The sequence below is a fragment of the Oryctolagus cuniculus genome, chromosome 9 (genome assembly GCF_964237555.1).
Source record: "Oryctolagus cuniculus chromosome 9, mOryCun1.1, whole genome shotgun sequence".
NCBI lineage: Eukaryota > Metazoa > Chordata > Mammalia > Lagomorpha > Leporidae > Oryctolagus > Oryctolagus cuniculus.
Genome location: NC_091440.1, coordinates 93989941 through 93999777, shown reverse-complemented (window position 1 = coordinate 93999777; position 9837 = coordinate 93989941). Strand labels below are relative to the sequence as shown.

At 40.7% G+C, this 9837-nt stretch overlaps 1 protein-coding gene across 10 annotated transcripts in view; it reads right to left on the bottom strand.

The window, feature by feature from the left end:
* The window catches only part of SGCG (sarcoglycan gamma), a 127922-nt gene that overhangs the window by 102524 nt on the left and 15561 nt on the right, over nt 1-9837 (bottom strand). For 4 of the 10 annotated variants that reach the window (XM_070048305.1, XM_051849884.2, XM_070048306.1 and 1 more), the window contains exon 2: nt 1542-1671. The gene's annotated coding sequence lies outside the window, so the exon portion shown is untranslated. 10 annotated transcript variants of the gene reach the window in all.

Below are 9837 nucleotides of genomic sequence, written 5' to 3'. Positions count from 1 at the left end.
TGTAGGACAGGGGCATCCCAACTGGTGCCTTGCCTTCTAAGCTAAACATTTGCTCCTAGTCTTTAATTTTCCTATTCAATTCAATAGCAATTTAATGACTAGAGAAAGTATGTGTTTTAAAGGACAATGTAAAGCCGGCGCCGTGGCTCAATAGGCTAATCCTCCACCTTGCGGCGCCGGCACACCGGGTTCTAGTCCCGGTTGGGGCGCCGGATTCTGTCCCGGTTGCCCCTCTTCCAGGCCAGCTCTCTGCTATGGCCAGGGAGTGCAGTGGAGGATGGCCCAGGTGCTTGGGCCCTGCACCCCATGGGAGACCAGGAAAAGCACCTGGCTCCTGGCTCCTGCCATCGGATCAGCGCGGTGCGCCGGCTGCAGCGGCGGCCATTGGAGGGTGAACCAATGGCAAAGGAAGACCTTTCTTTCTCTGTCTCTCTCTCTCACTGTCCACTCTGCCTGTCAAAAATAAAAAAAATAAAAAAAAAAAAGGACAATGTGGAGCAACTTCATTTTCAGCACTTTAATTGCATGATCAGTTGCATCTTTTGGAAACTTGGGTTTGCTAGTCTTTGGTCTATCTTACTACACTAAAGTACTATTTTCCATTTGTCCTTGAGAGAAAATCTTAAATGAATTCTAGAACTTATAAAACTAATCCCAAATTGAACTGTTGGCTTTGAACCTCTTTGTATCTAGCTCTACAAAGTATTTCCAAGAAAATGAGAAGAAAAAAAAAAGTACTTTTTGTAGTTTATCCTGTAATAGTGAGTTACTCTGCCCTGCTGGCAAATCTTTCAATCATTGGAGTTATATTTTCCCTTACTATTTTTCTATAAGCCTTTCCATAAAAACTTATGTTTTCCAATTACCATATATTAATTTTGGAAATACAAAGTACCCACAACTTTTCATAATCCAAAGCATTAACATATATTTATTTTACTATTTGAAAAAACAGTTTAGTTTTTTTCCATATTTTGGGAGACAAAGATTCTTCCCTTTTTCACTAAAGAATAGTTACAAAGCCAGCGAGGTTGCTATTTCGCTCTTGTTTTGCTTATTCCCTATTTAGAAAATGACTTGACTTTTGTTCTCATTAGTTTTAGTCTGCTTCTTCATGTCTAAAACAAAGCTATCAACAGAATCTAAAACAACTGTAACTCTACCTCAAAAGTTTCAGAGTAGAATTATGAGTCAACGATCTTAAAGATAATGCTTTGTCTGGATTAATTACAGTGCCCAATTTAATGCCCAGTATACAGAAATGCTGCCATGGCATTCTACAAGTTGCAAATACCAGAAATTCATGAATATGCCAAAAATACAGAGCATATTACTAGTTAGAGTAACAGTCAAAATAAGAAGTTAACTGAATTTTGTTAATAATTAATCTATAATTATTTTGATACAATCAGTTTATTCAACATTATTTTTAACTTCTTAGTCACTGTTCTGCTTATGCAGGAGAAAGACCAAGAAATCTATGGCAGTCTTCAAGTTGTGCATTTAATTACACAAAATCCAAGTTAAAACTGATTACTCACCTTAGATGTTCTGAAAAGTGTGCTGGTGAAGTCACTGCGACTGGCCTGAGCGCGAGGCGACACAGAAGGTTTCGAACTTCTCCATAACTCACAGAACTGGAGGAAAGGGTTTCAGCTTCAGCAGCTACGCCTGGAAGAAAGGGCTGTCACGTGTTTGGCCTTGTATCATGTTTCATCCCCTCGTATTAGCAACAGGCACATCTAATTTTACTCGGTGACATAAACAGTTCATACCACACTCAAAATTGTTAAGGAACCAATTCCAGGACACAGCTCTCAGTGTTCCAAAAAACAAAACGAAGCAAAACCAGAAAAGTCCAAACCGTTCTTACAAAACCAACATTCCACCATTTAAAGCCTGAGTCATGAGTCTTGTACAATTAGAACTTTCTAAAATTAACTTCACCTCAAATGAATAGCAAAATACTTCTGAGACCGGTTTCTGGTAGCGTCTAATGTAGATATAACCTCATGAAAAATAATTTCAAATTGAAATACAAGCTTTAGAATTTGTGACTTGTAATACGACATGTTTACTATTCTTATCTAAATAAATTGTACACTATAAAATAATCACTATTTAAAAATCAGTTCCTTCAGCCTCTTTTTAATGAGAAAAGCCTTAAATGCTGAATATGATAATAAATGGAAAGCAAACCAGCTCTCCATGTTAAAATTATCACAGTGCTTCTGAGCAAACCAGTTTACATTATGTTTAGCAAATTATATGAATGTAATCATGTAGCTCTAAGTAATCTTTATTTAAAAATAATTAGACCCAAGAAAAATATTATGTACATGTATGTAAGTAAAAATCTACATATGAAGTATGACAAAATGATAAAAATTGTTAAATTTTAAAAATAAGATTAAAAATAAGCAAATAAAATAGCTTGAATGTTCAGTTTTTTATAAGACGAAAGAATAATAAATATCAAAGCTTTGAATGATCTTAATCTTTTTGCCTTGTTTTTAGGTAACCTCGTTTGCAGCATGAATTAAAACTGACAAATTATATATCTGAAATTTTAATTTTAGTACTAAAACTTGAATATAAGAACCAATCCAATGATACTCCATATGCTTGATTTTAATTAATTTTTTCTCAGGAGACCTTTTCTCTTCATTCTGCTTATTCACATTGTAACTTCTTTTGAAATTCGATGCTCCTATCACACTAACAGCTGCAGGTCTTAAATTAAAAGCCGATGCAGCTTCAACTGATCATGCTTCATAAGACATTTAAAAATCTTTCAAGAATCCTTCAACACAGTCAGATATAGAATTACAGGACAAAAATCAGTCCTTAACAAAAACACCTAGGATATTTAACAACAATGGTTTGGAAGATATTTTAGGATCAGTGACTATCTGAAAAGTCAAAATGTGAAACTCCTAACTCAATATGCTGACTGAAATGGCACATTTAAAGGTTACATGTCGGGGACCTTCCCATCAAATCAGTAAGTGGGCTTTGTTGCAACGAACATCGTAATATTTTGGGGACTTTTTTTTTAAAAACAGCAGTCAGGTTGTGTGTGAACTTCACTCTGAGTTACAGGCTTATTTAGTACCACCCACCTCGGCTTTCAGTACTGCGGAGGAGGACTTAAAGAAGGTTTTGACGGTATAGATGAATTGAACGCACTAACACTGACCTTGACAGTGGTTCATGGAGGTCTAGCCACAGTTGGTAACTCGCATGCACAGATCTGCTATGCGCCCAGTGGAATCAGCGTTCCCAAGCTGAAGAGACCTTTGCTGAAGTTTTGCTCTAAGGCTCTCCCAGCTGGACGCCATGTGCTCCAGGTTGCACAGCTAACGCGCGTGGGTTGCGTGGGTTCAGCAGGCTTTCTTAACTGTATACCTGAACTGCCGCCCTGAGTTCCTAAGACGTAATCCCCGAGACGTCTCCCTACCCCCAACTCACCATCTCCTCAAGCCTGCTCTGTCGTCCCGCCTTGCTTTCTTGGTTTCTGCCTCGATTCCCCGACAAGGTCAGGCAGATGTGGGAGGGACCCTCCGCCGCCGGCCAGTCACAGGGTGCCGTGGAGCCCCTCCCCATTCCCTCCGCCTGTGCTCCCCTCACCTCCGTGGCCCTGCGCACCTGTGGGGACCACCTGTGGCCTCCCTGTGGCTCCTCTGCTTCCAGGCCCTGTGTACCCCATCTTACACTGGCGCGACTGCCAGGGAAGGGCAGGGGACAGAGAATTCTGTTGTCTCGCGCCTTTGCGTCACAAAGACCCCTCGGTGAGCCCGTGTTGCCCAGAGTCCTCACCACAGCAAGACTCCAGGATGGTCCTCCAGGTCCCCTAAGAACCCAGGAAAGTCACCAGGTGAAGGTGGTGGGGGTACCTGGCTGTATCTTTGACTAGGGCCACCTCCCATCTCTTTCTGGCTCTCATATCATCATCAGCTTTCTCTGGATGATTTCCAACTTATGACATAGGTATCTGTATTTACCTTGCCACCACTTATTTATTTATTTATTTATTACCTGGCCTCCCTAATAAGGAACTCCAAAAAGTTTGTTTAAAGGGGAATTTATTTATTATTTTTTACTTGACAGAGTTAGTGAGAGAGAAAGAGAGAAAGGTCTTTCATCTGTTGGTTCACTTCCCAAATGGCTGCTATGGCCGGCATGCTGCGCCGATCCGAAGCCAGAAGCCAGGTGCCTCCTCCTGGTCTCCCATGCGGGTGCAGGGCCCAAGCACTTGGGCCATCCTCCACTGTCTTCCTGGGCCACAGCAGAGAGCTGGACTGGAAGAGAAGCAACAGGGACTAGAACTCGGCACCCATATGGGATGCTGGTGCTGCAGGCGGAGGATTAACCAAGTGAGCCATGGCACTGGCCCCTAAAGGGGAATTTAAAGATGTTTACTTTGGTGTAAAAATTTTGAAATTCATGCATAACTTTTACATAATACACATTTCATGATCTTCTAAAGACCCCTGAGTATGGTGGATTTCAAAAAATGTTTGTGGCAAAATAAACATCTTTTAAAGCCCTTTTACACGGACTTCTCATACTAGACTGTGAACTTCTTGCTTAATGTCTTCATACAACGAGCTTGAAATGAGCTAAACTCTGAACGTAGAAAAACAAAACAAAACAAAACAAAACAAAACAAAACAAAAAGCAGAGCTAACATAGGATTTGGATAATGTTATAGGAATTACCCAGAAGAGGTCAGTATAACAGTGATAAGAGTATGGTTTGGAGGGCGGTTTAAATGTGATGTGAAGTTAAATTACTCTGTAAGTGATAGACTTTAGAGTCTAAATGTATCATGTTAATTATTTGCCTCTTCAATTAAAGTTACAGTTCTGCCAAGTAGATGGCTGTAGACCTTTCATAAGCAAAAGAAGAGATCCAATGATTCTAGACATAATTGCAAACTAAGGGTGCTCACTTGGATCAAAATTACCTGGATTATTCTCACCCTGATTCTCTGATTAGATTTCAACAGAATTCGCCCAAATACATACATTTTAACAAAGATAATTCATATTACCTTTGAAGTTGCCATAATAAAATAATCAGACTAATAATAGACTACTAAATGTATTTTATTTTTTTTCTTGGCTCTTTTGTGGGAATTTAGGAGTTGATACTTAGTATAGATAGCTAATTCAGTATAGTTATGGAAAACAAAGGGAAAATAAACCATGTATAATAAAGAAGGAATCTTTGGGCTAACAGACAAATTTGAGGTATAAAAAGGACTAAAAGAAAAAGAAAAATTACATTTCAGAAGAGAAAGAAGAAGTCCTACCTGAAATCTCAGTATCATGGCTTATCTACTAGTAAGTACTGAATCGGGTCATAATATGCTGAAAAAACGATGATTCCATGGACATAGGCCTTTGCAAACCCATAGGAACACGTGATTCAACTCCTTTCCATGTAGACTTCTTGGGCACAGAATGGACATGCAGTGTTTCACACCAGAAACACAGGAAATTCAATAAAAATAATTATGACAATGGGATTTGTACACACTCAAGAGGGATCAGAAAAGAAGGGCTTACAGTAAAAAATCCCACCATCACTTGTTTCTTTATGCTCCATCTCCTGTCCACTTCTCTGAGGTCTTGACTTAGATCTTCCTTTTCATACTTAGTCAAGGTGACATTCTTGAGCATTTAAGTGACATCTGGTGTATGTCAGTGTTGTAGGTTTAGTTCTTGCACACTGTCACCCGGCCATCGTCTTCACCCTTTTCCTAGTGCTGTAGTTTGGATTTTAGTTTTGGTATCCCTCAGAGATGCATGTGCTAAGGACGTGACCCAGGGAAGTGCTGTTGAGGGAGAGCAGGGACTTGCTCCGATTACAGCATCTGGGAGGCGTGCCCTCAGAAGGTCGTCCTTGTGAAAGGGCTGGTTAAAAGTGGCCCAGCCTCTGCTTCCTGGCTCACCGTGTGATCTTCCCTGTATACATGCTCTGCCATCCACTGCCCTCATCAGATGCTAGACTGACGGAATGCCCGATCTTAGACTGTGAACCTCGAAAACCGCAAGTTGAAATGCACCTTTCTCTTTCACAAGCAGCTTCTCTCAGGCATTCGCTGCAGTGAGCAAAGGTGACTAATAGGCTGCGGCAGGGCGGTCATTCCTTGCAGCTCCTTCTGTGGTCACATCTGCAGTTTCAATGGTTTACAGCAGCATTCATTTCTTGTTGCGAATCACAGAGTATCTCTGGCTCTTAGGCTCTAGAACTAAGGACCCCATCACTCAGCCCACTCTGCTTCCACAGGTCCTGCAGGGCCTGCCACTGCCTCTTTTACACCATCTGAGCTGATCCCATTCACCTTCCATTGTGAAACGACACCATCTCCTGTGATTGGATTAAGTCGATTAAAAAAATAAAAATGTGGAGCCAGTGCTGTGATCCAGGGGGTTAAAGCCCCAGCCTGCAGCTCCAGCATCCCATATGGCTGCTGGTTAGAGTCCCGGCTGCTCCGTTTCCAATCCAGCTTCTTGTTAATGTGTCTAGGAAAGTAGCCAGAGTCTGGCCTAAGTCCTTGGGCCCCTGCACCCATGTGGGAGACCCAGAAGAAGCTCTTGCTTCCTGGCTTTGAACCAGCTCAATTCTGGCTGTTGCAGCCATTTGGGGAATGAACCAGTGGAAGGAAGACCTCTCTCTATGTCTCTCCTCTCTCTGTAACTCTGTCTTTCAAATACATAAAATAAAAAATTAAAAAGTGCAGTAAACAGTGCTCTCATTTTTCTAACGACCTATGTTTCCTTTCAGAGACCAATACTGATTTCCCAACCCCTGTGCTAACCAACATTTATATTGCCAGCTGCAGACAGCAACACTTTATTAAATATCCCTCCGAATATATGAATTATTTTATACTGACACTAGGCCTTTCTCATACAGTTTTTACTGTTGGAATTTCTGAGTATGTTTCTTCTTTGCTATGAGAAGAAACTGTACTAAATATGCCTTCCTCAGTCTAGCCTAGCTGTCTCCTGGCTTTTATTAGTTTAATCTGCTATTTGGGGTTGATTCCATTTTCCTTCCTGAATGCACTCGCCTTCATTTTCTAATGGAAACAGTTTCTGTCTGTTGAATTGTGACTTTCTTGTGTGACTGACCTCCATTTCCCGTATTTTCCAACTGTCTTCCTTTTTATGTCTTGCAGTCTCTGCCTCTAGCACATTCTGCTGCTTCTGCCAAGTGTCCAGTAGTAACATGCATCAGGCACAGTCTCCTTTTCCTCCTTGGCACAGGCTCTCCCTCCTCCTTTCCGGTCTGGTAGGCTGAGCCTCCGCATGAGTGAGGTCTTGATTGGGTGTCACTGCTTTCCTGTTTCCTCGACCTTCTCTCATGTCCTTTCTGCATTTACCCCCTTGCTGGGATGGATCAGAGCCTCAAGTAATTATTCAGAAAGAGTATTTGGGAAGTAGACGGTCTGAGTCTTTTTATGTCTGAAAATTTATCTGGTCTGGCCTAAAAGCAGTTAATAGCTAGTCTCATCTGGCACAGAATCTGGATTCAAATAACTTCCTACTGAACTTCAAAATCAATGCTCTACTGCTATCCATCAGTAAGAGTTCTTTCAGAGAAGTGTGATTCTAATCTATTCACATTTCTAGTTTACATTGGGTAAGATACATTACTGTTCAAGGGTACCTATGCCTGTCTTTTGGCAAAACTATATTCTCCCCAATCTGTTTCCTTTTGCATTTATTTACTATTTTATATATCTGATGTGATCAAGGAGAAGATAACATTAATGTATAAAATGTAAATGTATTTGTTCTTATTGCAAAGCAATAATTATCAAGTAAGTATACCCAGAAACTCACATATTTGATGGATGTTCTAAACTTTATTTAAGTTGATGATGAATTTTGGATTAAAGATTAGAAAATAGATGACTGTCAGAGTTATGAAAGAAATAAAAGATCATATAAAATAAATTTGGAGGGAAAGGGCAAAATTGAAAAACAGAATACTGGAAGCCTAGAAATAGAGGAATAGGGAGATCTGTGTGCATGGATTTATATTTAAAAAAAAGTATTGATTTGAGAGGCAGACAGAGAGACAGAGAGGGCGAAGTTGCATCTACTGCTTTACTCCCCAATTGCCTGTAGTAGCTAGGACAGATATGAGGGCCAGGAACTCAACCCAGGAAGATCCAATTGCTTGAACTATCATTGATGCCTCCCAGGGTCTCCAGTAGCAGGAAGCTGGAATCAGAAGCAAATCTGATATTTGAACTCAGGTGATTGTAACCTCTAGGCCAAATGCCTGCTCCTGTGCCCAGCAACTTTGAAACTATATTAATCACTGAAATTTGTGAAAGTGCTCCTTTATATAAGGAACACTTACTCCTTCTCTGAGCTTGTTCCTTTCATTGTCGTCACATTCCTGGACAGTGTTTACTCATTTTTCTCCAGGGAAAGTGGATTTATGCATCTCATAGATGAGCTGGAAAAGAAATGAGCATGCATGGTGCAGCTCCGTCTTTTTTAGGCACCTGGCTTCAGGCCTGCAGAGGGTACACTTATTTGCACTGACCCTTCATGTTGGAAGCTTAACAAGCAGCCTTCCCAGTGGGGACCTGTGACCATTCAGAGCTACCTGAAGGGTGAGAGGGTGAGTCCTTGCCAAAAATGTATCACTGGAAGCCCACTGTCGTTGTACACCTAGGAGACATCCCCTAGCAATACCTGTCACAGAAATGACAGTTCCTTTACTTCATTCCTTTGTCTGTCTCCCAGTTGGTTCAGAATGTGGGCAAACGAATGGACGTGTGATATTTTCTCAGTTCTCTTAAACTAAAAGAAAAAGTCAGTATTTAACAGCCACACATCTTTGCTGAGGTTCTACTACGTATTAAGGCCTATTTTGCTTTAAGATTTAGCATTCTTCAGTTGTTTGCTCCCAAATTCTTCCTTATTTGCAAGATCAGTGTCCTCTAAGCACCTGCATAGTGCTCATGACACTTGGCACAGACCAACATGTAACTGTTCATTTACTCGTCTATGCACTGTTCATCTATCACTTGATCTTAAATTTGACAGCAAAGGTTGAGTTTTGATAGCTAAATTTCCTTAGCTTCTAGATTCTCATTAAATACTAAATGAGTGAATGGATAAGTAAACCACGCCTTCTATGCTAAAGCAACTCTCTTTCCAGCTGAGGAGGCAGAGAGCTAAACAATCACTCAATACTAGGGTTAACGCTATAACTTGGACATGAACCCAGCGTTGTTGAGGCACATAATGGAAAACTAGTTTTATTTGAGTTCTGGCAGCTGTTGATTCAACAATAGCACAAATCATCATTGACTCATCTTTTCAAATTGTCCAATATTTGCATATGTTTTAAATGTACTTAATCTACTGATAAAAACACATGAATATAATTTCTGAAAGTATAAAAGTCAATACATATTGAGACATGTGTCATGCCAGTCATTCCCTATATGCTATATGTTTTTTAAAATATTTACTTATTTGAAAAGCAGAGAGGAGAAAGGGGTGGGGAGAGAAAGAGAGAGAAAGCACACTCAGGTGCTGGTTAATTTCCCAAGTGCCCCCAGTAGTCAGGGCTGGGCCAAGTCAGAGCCAGGAACCTGGAAACCTGGAACTCAATCCAATTTTTAGCAGGGACTCAAATATTTGGGTCATTACCATTGCCTCCGAGAAGGCACATTAGCAGAAAGCTGGAATTGAGAGTGGAGTTAATACTTGAACTTAGGCATCCAGATATGGGTTATGGGCATCCCGAGTGACTTCTTAACCACTACACAAAATGTCTGTCCTGATGCTGTGTTTT